Source organism: Oncorhynchus keta, chromosome 21 (assembly GCF_023373465.1).
Source record: "Oncorhynchus keta strain PuntledgeMale-10-30-2019 chromosome 21, Oket_V2, whole genome shotgun sequence".
Taxonomy (NCBI): Eukaryota; Metazoa; Chordata; class Actinopteri; order Salmoniformes; family Salmonidae; genus Oncorhynchus; species Oncorhynchus keta.
This window is the reverse complement of record NC_068441.1, coordinates 8,843,584-8,863,251: the sequence shown is the minus strand read 5'-3', so window position 1 is coordinate 8,863,251 and position 19,668 is coordinate 8,843,584. Positions and strand designations below refer to the sequence as shown.

The 19,668-nt window shown below is 39.8% G+C and overlaps 1 protein-coding gene across 1 annotated transcript in view; it reads right to left on the bottom strand.

The window, feature by feature from the left end:
- Window positions 1-15,448, bottom strand: part of LOC118400068 (contactin-3-like) — a 67,013-nt gene extending 51,565 nt beyond the window's left edge. Inside the window, exon 1 of the mRNA XM_035796474.2 lies at window positions 14,993-15,448. The gene's annotated coding sequence lies outside the window, so the exon portion shown is untranslated. The remainder of the gene's footprint in view (window positions 1-14,992) is intronic.
- Between the last annotated feature and the right edge of the window lie 4,220 nt (window positions 15,449-19,668).

Here is a 19,668-nt window from a genome sequence, read left to right as displayed (position 1 = left end):
AATAAAAAAACTCTGAAAGCAATGTAAATTAAATCCACTCAAGAGACAACACATGCATATGATTTCAGCCATTAGGCAACGGTTGATTAATTATTTTATTAATTATACTGTATGCCTTTTGATGACTGCATGATGCCTAAATGTAATGGAAAATACAGCTGTTGACACATTGGGGGTAAATAAGGATATAGAATGCATAAAATATATATATATATACACTAACTGTTCAAAAGTTTGGAGTCACTTAGAAATGTCCTTGTTTTTGAAAGAAAAACACATTTTTGGTCCATTAAAATAACATCAAATTGATCAGAAATACAGTGTAGACATTGTTAATACTGTAAATTACTATTGTAGCTGGAACCGGTTGATTTTTAATGGAATATCTACATAAACGTACAGAGGCCCATTAACAGCAACCATCACTCCAATGGCACGTTAAGTTAGCTAATCCAAGTTGATCATTTTAAAAGGCTAATTGATCATTAGAAAACCCTTTTGCAATTATGTTAGCACAGCTGAAAACTGTTGTCCTGATTAAAGAAGTAATACAACTGGCCTTCTTTAGATTAATTGAGTATCTGTAGCATCAGCATTTGTGGGTTCGAATACAGGCTCAAAATGGCCAGAAACAAAGAACTTTCTTCTGAAACTCATCAGTCTATTCTTGTTCTGACAAATGAAGGCTATTCCAAGAGAGAAATTGCCAAGAAACTGAAGATCTCATACAACTCTGTGTACTACTCTCTTCACAGAACAGAGCAAACTGTCTCTAACCAGAATAGAAAGAGGAGTGGGAGGCCCCGGTGCGCAACTGAGCAAGAGGACAAGTACATTAGAGTGTCTAGTTTGAGAAACAAGTGCCTCACAAGTCCTCAACTGGCAGCTTCATTAAATAGTACCCGCAAAACACCAGTCTCAAGGTCAACAGTGAAGAGGCGACTCCGGGATGATGGACTTCTAGGCAGATTTGTCCAGTGTCTGTGTTCTTTTGCTCAACTTAATCTTTTATTTTTATTGGCCAGTCTGAGATATGGCTTTTTCTTTGCAACTCTACCTAGAAGGTCAGCATCCCGGAGTAGCCTCATCACTGTTGACGTTGAGACTGGTGTTTTGCAGTTGCTATTTAATGAAGCTGCCAGTTGAGGACTTGTGAGGCGTCTGTTTCTCAAACTAGACACTCTTGCTCAGTTGTACACATTTCAATACCAGGTATAGCTGGAAAGCCAGTGATCACTATTCCATCATCTGTGACAATGTCAAATGTTCACCATAAAACCTGGTCCAGACAAACTCTTAGGAAGATACTACATATCAAACATGGAAGAAGTTTGAATATTATTCAGCTGCAATGACTCACAGGTTCCCAACAGTACCTATTCTATGGAACTACATCTTGGACAATGTTATGGAATAGTGACACAAAGAATTGCTAAGTGAGCTTGTTTTTTCATTACCAAACCATCATAGTAAATTTCCTGTCAACCTGAGCAACAAGCACAAATCTGCTACATCGGAGGAAAGAGGCGGGTTGGAAATAATTGACCTCAAAAGCTACTTTCCTATTAATAGGAACTGGCAGACAACCTAAATACATTTAGCAGTATACTAATATATAGCCTAATGTGCAGCACAATGCCCATACAATGAGAAAAGCTTAGAGTGCCTTCAGAAAGTATTCATACCCCTTGACTTATTGCACATTTTGTTGTTTTACAGCTTGAATTCAAAATGGATTCAATGGGTTCTCACCCATCTACACACAATATCCCATAATGACAAAGTGAAAAAATGATTTTAGAAGTTTTTGCAAATGTATTGAAAAATTCAATACAGAAATATATATTCACACCCCGGAGTCAATACTTTGTAGAAGCACAGCTTAGTGAACACAGCTGTGAGTCTTTCTGGGTAAGTCTCTAAGAGCTTTCCACACCTGGATCGTGCAATATTTGCCCATTATTCTTTTCAACATTCTTCAACCTCTGTCAAATTGGTTGTTGATCATTTTCAGGTCTTGCTGTAGATTTTCATGTAGATTTAAATCAAAATTGTAACTCGACCACTCAGGAACATTCACTGTCTTCTTGGTAAGCAACTCCAGTGTAGATTTGGCCTTCTGTTTTAGGTTGTCCTGCTGAAAGGTGGATTTGTCTCCCAGTGTCTGGTGGAATGCAGACTGAACCAGGTTTTCCTCTAGGATATTGCCCGTACTTAGCTCCATTCTGTTTATTTTTTTTATCCTGAAAAACTCCCCAGTCCTTAACGATTACAAGCATACCCATAGCTGTACCAATAGCTGCCATTCTTTGTGAGGCATTGGAAAATATCCCTGGTCTTTGTGCTTGAATCTGTGTTTGAGATTCCTGCCTCGACTAAGGAACCTTACAGATTGTATTTGTGGGGTACATATAGCACTGGGCGATATGGACCAAATATCATATCCCTGTATTTTTATTTGGAATGGATGCTGTGACCGTATATTACGGTATTTTATGTTTTTTAATAATACAAGTAATACATTTGCTTCATGAATAGTGTGTGACCCTAGGGTGGCAACACATACATTCTAAGTGATTTCAATGAGTATTTCTCCATTCTGATTGTTTTATACCATTCAAATCAAATTTAACAAAATATTATAATATGTATTTTCATCAATTTCTGCATGTCCTGCACTCATTTGAGATCATTTCCACACTGCCACGTAGGGCTACATGACATGGGCAAACAAGTTAGACCTTATTTTTTATCAAATTCTGATTTGACTTGCGATGTCGAGAAAAACACTTGGCTGAACTGTTGGATTCATGCAAATATAATGATAATTCTAATGATTCAGTTAGAATATAATAGTGGGCACTTTGAATACAGTGTTGTTTGACATGACAAAGAACGCAAATGCCAGGGAGGAGTTATTGTGACAGGGTAAGAACTTAAGTGTTGATAAGTAATTCCTAGGTGACTCTTTCATCTTTGGCTACACTGAATGTAACTAACACAGTTTTATTTATCTGTTATTTTACCAGGTAAGTTTACTGAGAACACATTCTCATTTACATCAACAACCTGGAGAATAGTAACAGGGGAGAGGACGGGGGAGCCAATTGGAAGTTGGGGATGATTAGGTGTCCATGATATGAGGACCAGACTGAGAATTTATCCAGGACACCGGGGTTACTCTTTACATTTTTATTTTTATTTTGAGTATTTTTATTGAATATCCGAAACAGACAATATACTTGCAGTGAAGCCGCTCAACAACTCCACCCCACCAGTCATCCAACAGATTCCCATTCAGAGCGACACACAGAAGCATCCAGGGTCAATGCCCTTCTCAAGGGCACATTGACAGATATCCCACCAGACCAAAAAAAACGTGAATCCGAACCCTCCAAGATCCCACCACAGTTCCCCAATAGCTGTCCCTCAACCATCCGAGACCCCTCCAACAGTACCCCCCAAGAAGAAAAAATATATACAATTCCATTCCCCACCCCCAAGAACCCCAAATGCACCAACAACCAAGAAATTGAACTAAAGAGAAAAAAATAAAAAGACAAACGAAAAAAAGCAAACAACGCAAAAAACAACAAAAACAACAAAAACACAAAGGACATCAAGGACAACTAAAATCATAACAGCAATGCCAACTGTATATGTTTGAGTGCATGTCTGGCACTATTCCATGTGTGTGTCCATGTATGCATGTATTTGAATGAGACTGTGTGTATATATGCACATTTTCAAACATATTTCCCATAAATAAAGGTATTTTATTAACCAGAACATTTGAGTTCATCCATAATATTTGTTCTATCTTTTCAGGGGGATGAATTTGAAATTGTAGCCAGCTCTGCAATGGTTGCTTGAAAATGAAAGATACTTTATTTAAACTATCATTCTCCATTAATCGAAAATGAAACATGACAATCTACACAAAGGCAAAAAGGCCAATTTTAAACAAAGGATGAGCTTTTCTTCGCAATCTACTTGAGAACCATATAGGGATCAAGTAAACTTTTGAATAAGTGAAGCTATTAGAGAGAGGTTTAGTGCTTTTATATTTAATAATCTCAACCCACCCAAGTCATATTCATTATATAAACTCAGCAAAAAAAGAAACGTCTTCTCACTGTAAACTCTGTTTATTTTCAGCAAACTTAACATGTGTCAATATTTGTATGAACATAACAAGATTCAACAACTGAGACATAAACTGAACATGTTCCACAGACAAGTGACTAACAGAAATGGAATAATGTGTCCCCGAACAAAGGGGGGAGTCAAAATCAAAGTAACAGTCAGTATCTGGTGTGGCCACCAGCTGCATTAAGTACTGCAGTGCATCACCTCCTCATGGACTGCACCAGATTTGCCAGTTATTGCTGTGAGATGTTACCCCTCTCTTCCACCAAGCCACCTGCAAGTTCCCGTACATTTCTGGGGGGAATGGCCCTAATCCGCACCCTCCGATCCAACAGGTCCCAGACGTGCTCAATGCGATTGAGAACCGGGCTCTTCGCTGGCCATGGCAGAACACTGACATTCCTGTCTTGCAGGAAATCACACACAGACCGAAAAGTATGGCTGGATGACCATGCAGGAAGGGTACCACATGAGGGAGGGGGATGTCTTTCCTGTAACTCACAGCATTGAGATTGCCTGCAATGACACCAAGCTCTGTCGGATGATGCCGTGACACACTGCCCCAGACCATGACGGACCCTCCACCTCCAAATCGATCCCGCTCCGGAGTACAGGCCTCAGTGTAATGCTAATTCCTTCGACGATAAATGAAGAGACAAAACCTTGTCTCATCAGTGAAGAGCACTTTTTGCCAGTCCTGTCTGGTCAAGCGACGGTGGGTTTGTGCCCATAGGCAACCGTTGTTGCCAGTGATGTCTGGTGAGGACCTGCCTTACAACAGGCCTACAAGCCCTCAGTCCAGGCTCTCTCAGCCTATTGCGGACAATCTGAGCACTAATGGAGAGATTGTGTGTTCCTGGTGTAACTCCGGCAATTGTTGTTGCCATCCTGTACCTGTCCTGCAGATGTGATGTTCGGATGTACCAATCCTGTGCAGGTGTTGTTACACATGGTCTGCCACTGTGAGGACAATCAGCTGTCTGGCATGTCTCCCTGTAGTGCTGTCTTAGGCTTCTCACAGTACGGACATTGCAATTTATTGCCCTGGCCACATCTGCAGTCCTCTTGCCTCCTTGCAGCATGCCTAAGGCACGTTCAGGCAGATGAGCGGGGACTCTGGGCATCTTCATTTTGGTGTTTTTCAGAGTCAGTAGAAAAGCCTCTTTAGTGTCCTAAGTTTTCAGAACTGTGACCTTAATTCCCTACCGTCTGTAAGCTGTTAGTGTTTTAATGACTGTTCCACAAGTGCATGTTCATTACTTGTTTATGATTCATTGACAAGCATGGGAAACAGTGTTTAAACCCATTACAATTAGGATCTGCAAAGTTATTTGGATTTTTACAAAAATATCTTTGAAAGACAGGGTCCTGAAAAAGGGTTTAGATAGGCACGCTATATTTTGTCTGGTTTAGCATCCCAGATAAAGCAAAATATTTTTAGTTCATATAATTTGGAAAATGAATCATCAGTAGGCAGCACCATAAGTAAGTGAGTAAACTGAGATTTGACTAAGGGGTGAATAAGGGCAATTTTTCCATAAATAGACAGTTATTTACCTCTCTATGGTTGCAGGAGTTTTCTATTGAAATTAATTGTGGAGAGCTTATTTATATATTTTGTGATATGAATACCAAGTATGTCTACTTCACCATCAGCCCATTTTAAAGGTAAACTGCAGGGTAATGTAAAAGTTGTATTTTTTAAAGATCCAATTTGTAATATTGTATCATCATTATGTTTTTTTCCCAGAAAGTACAGAAGAGTTATCTAGATCTTCAATGAGACATTGCAGGGATCTAACTTGTGGACTTAATATAAAACTTGAGTCATCGGCATACATGGACACCTTTGTTTTTAAGCCTTGGATTTCTAATCCTCTAATATTGTTATTGGATCTGATTTTAATAGTTTGCATTTCATTGGCCATAACAAATTGATATGGTGACAGCAGACACCCTTGCTTAACTCCTCTTGACAATTGAAAACTTTAGTAGTAACCTTTATTTACCATTTTTCACCTGGGGTTGCTATACATTATTTTTTACCCATTTAATAAGAGAATCACCGAAATTGAAAAAAAAAACGCAGGCATTTATAAATAAAATCCAGTCTTACTTCATCAAATGTCTTTTCAAAATCCGCTATAAATACCAGGCCTGGCTTCTTAGATGTTTCATGATGTTAAATTATTTCTAGTAGTTGTCATATATTATATCTAATGAATCGTCCATGTAAAACAATCTGTTTGACCAAGATGAACAATACCTGGTAAAACCCTTTTAATTCTGAGTGTTACGCATTTTGCAGGTATTTTTGCCTCACAACATTGAAGTGTAAGGGGCCTCCAGTTTTTTTAGATAGACTGGATCTTTATATTTGCCATCTGGGTCTTGTTTTAATAATAGTGAAATCAGACCTTCCTGCTGAGTACCCGACAGACTACCATTTCCATAGGAGTAGTTAAAACAATCTAACAATAGAGATTTTAGTATATCAAAAAGGCTTGATATACCTGCCTAAAATATTTAGTTTCCTCTTTTAAAATATAATTCAGAGAATCATAAATGACTCCGTTTTCAGTAACGAGTTTCTGCAAATTAATTTTGTTAGTGTTCCTGTATTGGAGATTCAGAAATAATTTTTTGCCTTTTTCTCCATATTCCATCCAGTTTGCTTTATTTTTGCAATAGATTACATTAGATCGTTCTTGAATAAGTTCCTCAAGTTCTTTTTCCTCAAACTTATTTTGTATCTCCGTAGGATCGTTTTTATTGCTATCTACCTGTACTATTAGTTCATGTATTTTCCTTGTTAGTCTTGTCTCTTTAGCCAGAAACTGCTTTTTTATTATTGATGGATATTGAATGACCTCTGAAGGTACATTTAAAGGTATCCCAAACAATGAGTGGATTTGCAGAACCTATTTTATAGTGGAAAAATTCAGTTATAAATTATTTTGTCTTAGTTAAAAATAAGTTGTCCTCCAGTAAACTTTGATTACATTTCCAATATCCCCGACCACGTGGAAATTCTATAAGAGTTATGTGAAGGCCCATTAGATTATGATCCGATCGCATTCTGTCTCCTATTAAAACTTTTTGAACCTTTGATGCAAGAGAGAAAGAGACAAGAAAGTAGTCAAGATGACTAGCTTGATTAAGTCTCCTCCATGTATATCTCACTAGGTCTGGGTTTTTTAGTCTCCAAATATCCACTATTTCTCATGTGTCCATAATATTTGTGATTTCCTTAAGGGCATGGTGATGATAGTTTGAAGAATGATTTCCTTTACGGTCAATTGAGGTACTTAACACTGTGTTATAGTCTCCTACCATAATGATTTGATAATTTTTTGCCTGTAAGTTCAATAAATTGGTATAAATATTTTCGAAGAAGTATGGATCATCCTGATTTGGACCATATAGATTAATGAGCCAGAACTCTTTTTCGACCACGTTCATATCCAAAATGATCCACCTTACTTGCGAATCATTCCTGACTAATTAATATCACACCTTTTGAGTTCCTTTGTCCATGACGGAAAATTATTTCACCACCCCATTCCTTTTTCCACGCAACTTCATCTAAGGATGTAGAGTTTCCTGTAAACATGATATGTTATATTCCTTTTAGCCACATAGAGACTGATCTTCTTTGATAATCTGTTAAACCGTTACAATTCTAAGTGGCTATTCTTATTTCAGCCCTTACCATAACTAGATACTATTCTCAGTCTAAATTGACCATAATTAGTGCTTGTAAAGTTACTGCCATCAGAGGTATTATGAGGGTAAAAATTAGAGCTTTCAAATGTCTGATATTTAGAATTCAAGAGGGCTTGTAAGGCCTGTCGTAAGTCAGGTCCTCACCAGACATCACCAGCAACAACGTCGCCTATGGGCACTAACCCACTGTCTCTGGACCAGACCTGACTAGCAAAAAGTGCTCTTCACTGACGAGTCACGGTTTTGTCTCACCAGGGGTGATGGTCGGGATTCGCGTTTATCGTTGAAGAATGAACGTTACACTGAGGCCTGTACTCTGGAGCGGGATCAATTTGGAGGTGGAGGGTCCGTCATGGTCTGGGGCGGTGAGTCACAGCATCATCGGACTGAGTTTGCTGTCATTGCAGGCAATCACAACGCTGTGCGTTATAGGGAAGACATCCTCCTCCCTCATGTGGTACCCTTCCTGCAGGCTCATCCTGACATGACCCTCCAGCATGAAAATGCCACCAGCTATACTGCTCGTTCTGTGCGTGATTTCCTGCAAGACAGGAATGTCAGTGTTCTGCCATGGCCAGCAAAGAGCCTGGATCTCAATCCCATTGAGCACGTCTGGGACCTGTCGGATTGGAGGGTGAGTGCTAGGGCCATTCCCCCCAGAAATGTCGGGGAACTTGCAGGTGCCTTGGTGGAAGAGTGGGGTAACATCTCACAGCAATAACTGGCAAATCTGGTGCAGGCCATGAGGAGGAGATGCACTGCAGTACTTAATGCAGCTGGTGGCCACACCAGATACTGACTGTTACTTTGATTTTGACTCCCCCCTTTGTTCGGAGACACATTATTCAATTTCTGTTAGTCACATGTCTGTGGAACTTGTTCAGTTTATGTCTCAGTTGTTGAAACTTGTTATGTTCATACAAATATTTACACGTTATGTGTCACGACTTCTGCCGAAGTCGTTGCCTCTCCTTGTTCGGGCGGTGCTCGGCGTTCGACGTCACCGGTCTTCTAGCCATCATTGATCCTTTTTTCATTTTCCATTGGTTTTGTCTTGTCTTCCCACACACCTGTTTTCTATCCCATTCATTACCTGTTGTGTATTTAACCCTCTGTTTCCCCTCATGTCTTTGTCAGAGATTGTTTTATTGTCAGTGTAGTGTGTTTGTTGTATTAGGTGAGTGTCGGGTCCCCGTACCCATGTTTGTTTGTTTATGTACGTTTAGTGTTATGGAGCACACTCCGTGGACTTTATTAAAATACTCCATTTTACACTCCATTTTACTCTCCTGCGCCTGACTTCCCTGCCACCTATTACACCTATGCATGACATTATGTTTGCTGAAAACAAGTGCAGTTGACAGTGAGAGGACGTTTATTTTTTTGCTGAGTTTATAAAAATGTAGACACATACATAAAAAAGAGACAAACAAGAATCATATTAAATTATACACAAACAGTTTGACAAGAGAGAGAGGGAGAGAAGAGAAAACAGAGAGAGTGAGAGAAGAGCGCGAGATCAGGTGTGTATGTATAAATCCGTATGTGTAAGCGAGCATGTAATTGAGTACGTGTGTGTTTATAGCCACTTCATAGTGTTCAGATATTTTTAGTTCCAATACTTTTTTTTCTCGTAAGTCCCTGTAGATTTTAGTACATCCATGGTGTTATGGAGCTGTCTTGGAATAGCTGTCCATCTATAAAGAGTTTGTCCACAATGAGAAAGAAACGCTTACCCTTCTCCCTCTGTTGCCTCTGTACCAGATACAGTCTCTTACGATGTTTGTTGATCTCCCTTGGAAATTGGTAATTGAGACTCAATTTGGTCCCTTTAGGCTCACATCCCCTGCTTTTGATCAGCTCTTTTTGTTGGTAGTGCTCAAATTTTGCGATGATCGGTCAGGAGCCTTGGTTTTGTTGCTCCGAGCTCCAGGTCTGTGTACTCGGTGGAAAGCCACCTTGTTTACAGTCTCCATAGGAAGTTTCAAGGCGGATTGCATGAATTCTCTGATCACGCCCTCTGGATTATTGGACGAGGTAGCCATTAAAAAATCATGTTAAACACTATCCTTGCACACAGAGTCAGTCCATGCAACTTATTATGACTTGTTACGTACATTTTTACTCCTGAACTTATTTAGGCTTGCCAAAACAACGGGGTTGAATACTTATTGACTCAAGACATTTAATCTTTTTACTTATAATTCATTTGTAAACATTCTGAAACATAATTCCACTTTGACATTATGGGGTATTGACTGTCAAGATCAATACATTTTCATTTCAGTAACCATTTGAGTTGCAGATCCTTTGAAATTATACATTACATGAATGACTTGTTTAGATATGTGTGGTATGAACATCTAAGCAAATTACTACCCAGACTATTTGCATTGCCCCCCCCCCTTCACACTGCTGCTACTCTCTGTTATTATCTATGCATAAGTCACTTTAATAACTCTACCTACATGTATATATTACCTCAATTACCTCAACTAACCAGTGCCCCCGCACATTGACTCTGTACCGGTACCCCCTGTATATAGCCTCGCTATTGTTATTTTACTGCTGCTCTTGAATGATTTGTTACTTTAATTTCTTAATTTTCTTTTGGTATTTTTCTTAAACTGCATTGTTGGTTAAGGGCTTGTAAATAAGCATTTCTCTGTAAGGTCTACAATTGTTGTATTCGGCACGTGACAAAAAGCATTTTATTTTATTTGATACGTCTCTAAGGTTTGCAATTGTCAAAGCTTTGAAAGCCTGGTTCCACAGCCAGTAGATTGAGTGACGTTTTTCCATTGAGCCTGTGTCATGCTTGCAAAGTCTGTGAACTGAATTCACAATGCCTGGTACATAATATTGTCTGACAAGTAATGTAATGGGCCTTTAAAAAAATGTGGATCTGGAAGTGGTGCCTATTGTTATATAATTCCAATTCTATCATTATTTCAATGGTAAAAAGCTTTATTTCCTAATGCTTTGACCTACATCACTGTTACCACTGGTAACTGATATTCCTCTCAGGATTAAGATTCCTAACCCTTCTCCAGCTTCTTAAAACGTCAAATTTTTTTGTGAATTAACCCAGTAGGCTACTAACTTTGGTATTCTTAATATAGTAGTAAAATGGGACATAAAACTATTGTTTCGTCGTCTTACAAATGTTTACAAAACAAAACATGCAGTCATTTCAATAGCTACAGAATTGTGTATGTTTAGTTTGAAGGGGAGGAATATAGCTGTTATTCCATAACCATTGTTATGAGTCACATTCTGTGAGGAGCCCAAAGCACCAGCCTCCTGCAGCTACCTACTGTCGCCCAGTACACACTCTTCAGGGGAGTGATCTCATTTGGTTATAGATTACATAATCTTCCGGCCAGTGCTGGCTTAGCACCATGCTCCTGGTGCCAGTAATGGTTCCTCATCTGCTGTAATTGTGGGACACAGTGTGTCTCAGAGTGGATTTCCTGGTGTCTTTCAAGTTTTAGGGGGCATTTTGCCACTGTAAATCGTGTCACATTGGATTACATGCTTTGAGATCATACCCGGGTAGAAATGTGTGCAACATTCCCCAGTTTGTCTGGTTTGCTCTGCTCCATCCCAGTCATCCCATCCTATCATTCCCAGTCTAATGCCGGGACCCATAGGTATGCATTATCATTCAAGTCTGTCTTCTATTTGGCCGTGTACTGTAGAGGTAAGGGTGGCTGGTTATCACTATGCTCTGGCGGAGGTGAAGTGAAATTATGAACACGAGATTTCTCTGCCAAATGTAATGATTCATCACAGTTTCACCTCCACAATAGCTAAGCCTAATGAAAATCGTTGGCTAAACGTCCCCCTGAGTAAATGACATGACTTCTTGGTTAAAGGGGCTGTTGTTTGGTGCATAATTGATAGAAAAGGTGGTTAAAGGCGTCCGTTTCCCCCTGAAGGGACGCATAATAGCAAAGAATCTAATAAGGGTGGGAGAAAAGGAGAGAGGTTCTATCACAACATGAGAGGGAGGCTGAGCTGTTTTCAGATGCAACAAGACCTATGGCAAACAAAGCTGGACCAGCAAGGACTGTAGTGTACAACTCAAAAGGAGACACTGTTACTCAGTTAGTTAGAAAAACAGATAATAGTTAGGCCAGCGTTTCCCCTATATGCTTTGGTGCGTTGCTGCCACTGCACTGTTAGAGTTATAGAAGTATGCCCCAGGAAGAGCCCATCGGCCGCCCCCTGCAGGAAGACCCCAGGAAGACCCCATGATTCTGAAATAAATCCTAGGGGAAACACTGGGTAGGCTATTCACCATATCACAAGACAGCAGCATCTAAAACCTCATTCATATTGAAGATTATCTCTAATTCGAGAAAGGATACATATAATTACTGTAATCACTATTATTGCCCTCCACTAGAAAATCTCTAAGGCCAGTATGAACAAGCGGAATGATTTAAGTTCTAACTTCCAACATGAGCTGTGATTTACCCAAGAAAGATAATGAGCCCATCTCATCTGTGCCTCACTATTTAGTTTATCCAGCGATCCAGCTGCTGAGTAAACTTAATTTCATATGAGCCAACGAGGACGCATAAACGTTAGTATATCAAAGTTAGGTATTAAAGACTTCGAACAAGGGCATTGAAAGACGTCTTTGAGATTGTTTCACAATTAAGGTCTAAATGCTCCGTGCTGAGAAACTGAATGATGTTTGTCCAAGACCAATTAAGTGTACTGACTTGGAATATTTTTTTGTAATCTCTTACTATATATACTGCCCCCTTTCCTCTCCGTACAGCTTTGTACCATTTTCATCCAATTAAAGAATGGTTTTACATAATCATATGAATACCTCTCCTGAGATGTCTCTGTCAGCCGTTTCAAGTGCGGCTGCCATGGAAGCACATCACATAACGCAGAACACTGAGTCACTCCATGAAGGTGTCTGATTGGCATGTTGTTACATACATGCGTGCATAAGATAAATGTGATTAGGACTGACAAACTGGCTGTGACTAAGACCAAACATACAGAGCACTAACATAGACTGAGCTCTAAGACAAGAGAGATGTTATTACGTTTCCCACTTTTGTCACTCAGAGAAACATCATAGTGACATTGAGTCACAATTGTTTTATGCATTATACAGTACATTATAGTATAGCAAATACTGTACAGGATGAATTGAAAACAACAAAAAATACTTCTTTTTTTTGAGGCCAAACCTCAAAACATTTGAAGACACAATCAATGTCACAAATGTTATCTATTAAACTAAATGGCATGAAGCAAGATACTTTCATGAGGAGATATGAACTGTTTTCACACAGTGAGTGAGAGAGTTTGTTTAACACCCGAATAGCAGCTGTGCACGAACGGTGAAAGGATTGATAATTATCGGGTCGAAAACATTTCACCCAAAGAGGAAAGGATCTAGTAACTGAGAAAACAGGAGAATTCCTAGAAGGCCTCACTGTTCTAAAGACAACAGGAAGCTCCAGTGATTTCCTCAGATGTTAACCAAGGGGCCAATGCATCGGTGAACCCCACAGCTACTGCAAACCATGGGGCCAGAAAAGTAAGTGCACTTAACAGAGAGTGAGACAGGGAGCAGTGATCCGTTCCACCACCCTATCATCGTCGTGACATATCCCCAGACCCCCATCCCAATAGCCACAGATACATCACTGGGTTGAAGGTGTGGGATGAAGAGAGGGACAGATGCTTTCTAGATTAGAGCTAGACCTCTGGATCTGTGCATCCATTTACAGCACTACAGTATATTCGAACCGCCTAGATTTTTTCAAACAGAAATGCACTTTTTGTACCAAGATTGCCACTCTGATGTTCTTCAGAAGGGATTTCAAAACCATTTGAGCTAAAGTAGAAGGGCCACAGTCCTTTCCTCTGTAGCAATGTCAGCGGCATATTGCAGTGTTCAGGAATAATTCAGCACCTAGCTGCTTATGATGTTTTCACCTCTCATTTGGCTGTGCTTGTTAGCCACAAAACGAGATGAGCAAAGCATGCTAGAGAAATCTATAAATAAACATGAATAGAGGAGAGAGGGATCAAATTCCCCAATGAATAGCACACACTTTGAAGATGTATATTGGCTGAGCATCTGCAATTCTGCTGCAGCTGGTGTTCTGTCGTTTTTAAGGGGTTCAAAATATGGTCCAACCAGAAGAGTTTTGAGACACGAATATATGTATCTATCTAAAGGAAATAGAACAAAGGAGAGACCGTTTTGGTCACAAAGGTCCCCCAGAGGGCAGCCACCTGGGATGCAGACAATCATTTTACACAGTCAGAGGAGTCAATGAGAAATACAATAGTGCCAGCAACATAATTAAAAGCATAATTGAATGATGTTGGATGACTAATCACAGCTTAAAATGAAAAAAAGCTAGAGAGCAAAAGATCCATATGGTGCTCCTGACTGAATTGTATGTAGAGGAAGGGGCTCTATTGCAACCAGCATTAGCCTATCAGCAGTCAGAGCTATGAAGGCTATACCTTCCCTGACTGCATGGCACAAAGCAGGCCCCCATGTGGACTTGTGCCCTAGATGAAGAAAATGAGCCTGAGCAGCAAGATAAATCTCAGTAGCCTGGAAAAGCCATTCAAGGCTCCTGGTGGAGTAACTCGATAAATGTCTGCTACACACATCTTTTTTTTTTTTTGCTGTTGTTGAGGAAATAGCTTTTTCTGCAATTCAAAAGATAGAAAGTTGAATAAGTGCTTGGAATCAGGGTGTTGTTTAAATGTGTCACCCTCGCCACCTCCCATATTTGGAAATGGGAACAAGCTAGAAAATCCAACTATAACCCTGGCCTAATAGGCTATACTATAGGCACCGTGTGAATTGCACTGTAGTTGCCATAACATGCTCAGTTATCAAATAATTTTTATATTTCACACTGCCTGTTCGATTATTGAAACATAAAAAAAAAACTTCTCAGCATGTCGAAAAATACTAGTAGGCTATAGCCTATGACATATTGTGGAATTGATAGACACTCAGACTCGCATGCAACGTAACCACTATTATGAAACATTAAAATAGCGTCTTACCTTATGTGGAAGCTTATCAAATCAACGTAAACTAATAAACACTTACCGAGTTATTAAACAGAATGCTGTTTTTCCTCTTCAAGGAATTGGACGACCAGAGAAAATAGTAGGCTAGTCTATTTAATTGATTCCACTGTCCAAATGACATACATCAGTGGTATTTATCGATTGTCTATATGTATTTTCCTAAAGAATAAAAATTTTCATAAGAGCCGTGGCTCTCTTATTCAGGATCCCAACGAGAGTTTGCGGATAAACGCTGGTCCACGGAATCGCAGCACCACACTTCTCGTAAAGAGCCCCGCAAGTCCGTCTCTCCTCTTGGCTTGGAGGTGATGCTCCTCGTTGTAATCCCCGAAGCACCCACGCAATTAGCTCAGGAGTCACAGGGCTCCAGCTCCGACGTCGGGATGCCAACTGTACTCAATCACAGGTGCTTTGGTCTAGTCTTTCAACAACGAAGACACCCCAGGAAATGCTGCCAGTCTGGACGGAGAGTGAGACAGAGAGACCTCTGAGCTGAGATTTACATTCTGCGCATCCCCTTGCTCCAGACCCGTTGTACAGAGGCAGTGAAGCGCCCACTGTTGACACGTGAAAACACGCGCACAAATGAAATGCACCACTGGTCGGGAGCTCAATACTCACCCAGCATGCTCTAATTTCCACGTATTCAAAGCCAAAAAGATGATCTGAAGTATCTTTTTTTATATGGCACACGGTCATTTATAGGCTATACGTTGCCCAATTGGAATTAGTCACAGCCATCCAGATAGAGGGAGTTACAGCAGTAGTTTCCTTTCACGACTGTCACGGTAATTTGAATACCTCGTGGTAATTGCATAGGGAATATAATGAGCATCACATTGTCACTGATATGATTATGCCATTAAGACCAGTGTTCAAGTCAATAGGCCCAATTCAAATGTATTCCACTGTAGGGCTATTAGACTAGATCTATTTACAAGTAGGTCTATATGCAATAGTCTACTAAAATGTATCACAAATTGTGTTGATCTCCCAACGGTTTACACAACTGTATTTATCTAGGCTACATTCAACAAATACAGTCCTGTCTCGTCAGTGCACAAGCTACCTGTGACAAAACAGCACTCCCTACCGTTGGATCTATCTTTGTTCCTCCAGTATTATCATGCGGGGGTGTCAAGCAAACGTATGTGTGTGGTATCTTACACACCCATTGGTTGATCAATGTCACGGCGCTTTGCTCGATTGCATTTGCCTGGGGTGCGTTCAGTACGACAGAACTGTATTCCACGTTTAATTAAACGGAAACGGTACTGTACTGATCGACCAGTTGAAATCTGGTGTGATTATGGTGGCCCAGAGGGCGATTGTATATGGTGTGCTGTACCAGTACTCTCTGTTATCACCTGCACTCTGGTGAAATTGTTAAGTACTAACCGGTCCACCTCCGTGTTAGTTCCCTTACGAAAAAAGATTGCAGTCAGAGTGCAGTATAACTGCAGTGGTGGAAAAAGTACCCAACTGCCATACTTGAGTAAAATTTATATTAAAGACACCTTAATAGAAAGTGATTCAAGAAAAAGTAAAAGTCAGACAGTAAAATTCGACTTGAGTAAAAGTCTAAAAGTATTTGGTTTAAAATATACTTAAGTATCAAAAGTAAAAGTATAAATCATTTAAAATTCTTTATATTAAGCAGACCAGATGGTACCATTTGTATTTATTGTTTTATTTATGGAAAGCCAGGGTCACACTCCAACACTCAGACATCATTTACAAACAAAGCATTTGTGTTTAGTGAGTCCGCCAGATCAGAGGCAGTAGGGATGACCAGGGATCTTCTGTTGATAAGTGCATGAATTAGACTATTTTCCTGTCCTGCTAAGCATTCAAAATGTAACGAGTATTTTTAGGTGTCAAGGAAAATGTATGGAGTAAAAAGTACAATATTTTCTTAATGAATGTAGTGAAGTAAAAGTAGTCAAAAATATAAATAGTAAAGTAAAGTACAGAAACCTAAAAAAAAACTAATTGAGTAGTACTTATTTTTACTTAAGTACTTTACACCACTGCAGTACACTGAAATTACTGCGTCCAAAATAGCACAGTCGACTGCAGTCACTGGACTTGTACTGTCTGTGAGTATAACAGAACTGATATGGCAGGCGAAAACCCGAGGACAATCGATCCAGAATTACATTTTTTTCAGCTCACCACTGATTAGAATGGCTGTCAATGGGAATATAAAAATAATACCTCCCATATTTCAGATCCTATGGCTTCCAATAGATGTCAACAGTCTTTAGAAAGAGTTTCAGGCCTGTTTTTTAAAAAAAATGATAGAATTTGTAGTTTTTGTTAGTGGCTCCCATTTTGGCTGTAGTGTTTGTAAAGCGTTCCGGTGAGGGTGCGCACTTCGTTATTTATCTCCGGTAATGAACATACTATTCTCGTCTTAAATGTTATTGCTTATTTACATATTAGGGCACTTGAGGATTGATTAGAAACGTTGTTTGAAAGAAGTTTATTGGTAACTTAAGTGATTCATTTGTATGCATTTTGAACGAGGGAAACCGGTGGATGACTGAATCAAGCGCGCCAACTAAACTGACATTTTTGGGATATAAAGAAGGACTTCATCGAACAAAAGGACCATTTGTTATGTAGCTGGGACCCTTGTGATTGCAACGAGATTAAGATATTCAAAGGTTAGTGATATATTTTATTGCTATTTCTGACTTTCGTGACGCCTCTGCTTGGTTGGAAAATTAATGTAATGCTTTTGTGTGCAGGGTGCTGTCCTCAGATAATCGCATGGTGTGCTTTCGCCGTAAAGCCTTTTTGAAATCTGACAAAGCGGCTGGATTAACAATAAATGAAGCTTTTAAATTATGTATGACACTTGTATTTTCATGAATGTTTAATATTACGATTTTTGTCATTTGAATTTTATGCTCTGCAATGTCACCGGATGTTGGCCAGGTGGGATGGTAGCGTCCCACCCACCCCAAAGAGGTTCGAACTATAGTTTTGGCAAGTCGGTTACGACTTCCACTTTGTGCATGACACAAGTAATTTTTCCTACAATTGTTTACAGACAGATTATTTCACTTATAATTCACTCTATCACAATTTCAGTGGGTCAGAAGTTTACATACACTAAGTTGACTGTGCCTTTAAACAGCTTGGAAAATTCCAGAAAATGATGTCATGGCTTTAGAAGCTTCTGATAGGCTAATTTACATCATTTGAGTCAATTGGAGGTGTAACTGTGGATTTATTTCAAGGCCTACCTTCAAACTCAGTGCCTCTTTGCTTGACATCATTTGAAAATCAAAAGAAATCAGCCAAGACCTCAGAAAAATAATTGTAGACCTCCACAAGTCTGGTTCATCCTCGGAAGCAATTTCCAAATGCCTGAAGGTACCACGTTCATCTGTACAAACAATAGTACGCAAGTATTAACACCATGAGACCACGCAGCCGTCATACCGCTCAGGAAGGAGACGTGTTCTGTCTCCTAGAGATGAACGTACTTTGTGCAAAAAGTGCAAATGAATCCCAGAACAACAGCAAAGGACCTTGTGAAGATGCTGGAGGAAACAGGTATAAAAGTATCTGTATCCACAGTAAAACGAGTCCTATATCGACATAACCCGAAAGACAGACTACTGTTTGCAACTGCACATGGGGACAAAGATCGTACTTTTTAGAGAAATGTCCTCTGGTCTGATGAAACAAAATAGAACTGTTTGGCCATGATGACCATAGTGATGTTTGGAGGACAAAGGAGGAGGCTTGCAAGCCGAAGAACACCATCCCAACCGTGAAGCACGAGGGTGGCAGAATCATGTTGTGTGGGTGCTTTGCTGCAGGAGGGACTGGTGCACTTCACAAAATAGATGACTTCATGAGGAAGGAACATTTTGTGGATATATTGAAGCAACTCAAGACATCAGTCACAAAGTTAAATCTTGGTCGCAAATGGGTCTTCCAAATGGACAATGACACTAAGCATACTTCCAAAGATGTTGCAAAATGGCTTAAGGACAACAAAGTCAAGGTATTGGAGTGGCCATCACAAAGCCCTGACCTCAATCCCATAGAACATTTGTGGGCAGAACTGAAAAAGTGTGTGCGAGCAAGGAGGCCTACAAACCTGACTCAGTTACACCTGCTCTGTCAGGAGGAATGGGACAAAATCCACCCAACTTACTGCGAGAAGCTTGTGGAAGGCTACCCGAAACGTTTGACCCAAGTTAAACAATTTAAAGTCAATGCTACCAAATACTAATTGAGTGTAAGTAAACTTCTGACCCAGTGGAAATGTGGTGAAGGAATTAAAAGCTGAAATAAATAATTCTCTCTACTATTATTCTGACATTTCACATTCTTAAAATAATGTGGTGACCCTAACTGACCTAAGACAGGTCATTTTTACTTGGATTAAATGTCAGCAATGATGAAAAACCGAGTTGAAATGTATTTGGCTATGTAAACTTCCGACTTGAGCTGAACATTAATTGAACCGTACTTCACCCAAAAGTAATAGAAACAAAGACCCACCATTACCAGCTCGGGTACGGCAAAGTTCACCACCCAGGTGGAAAAACCCTTTAATTCTGAAGTAAATCCCCATGTGATGATCATGTACAGACGGTGACTGTAGCGCGCCATTCCCCCTACCCCAAATGTACTATAGGGCTGCAGACCAAGCATTTTATTTTTACCCCC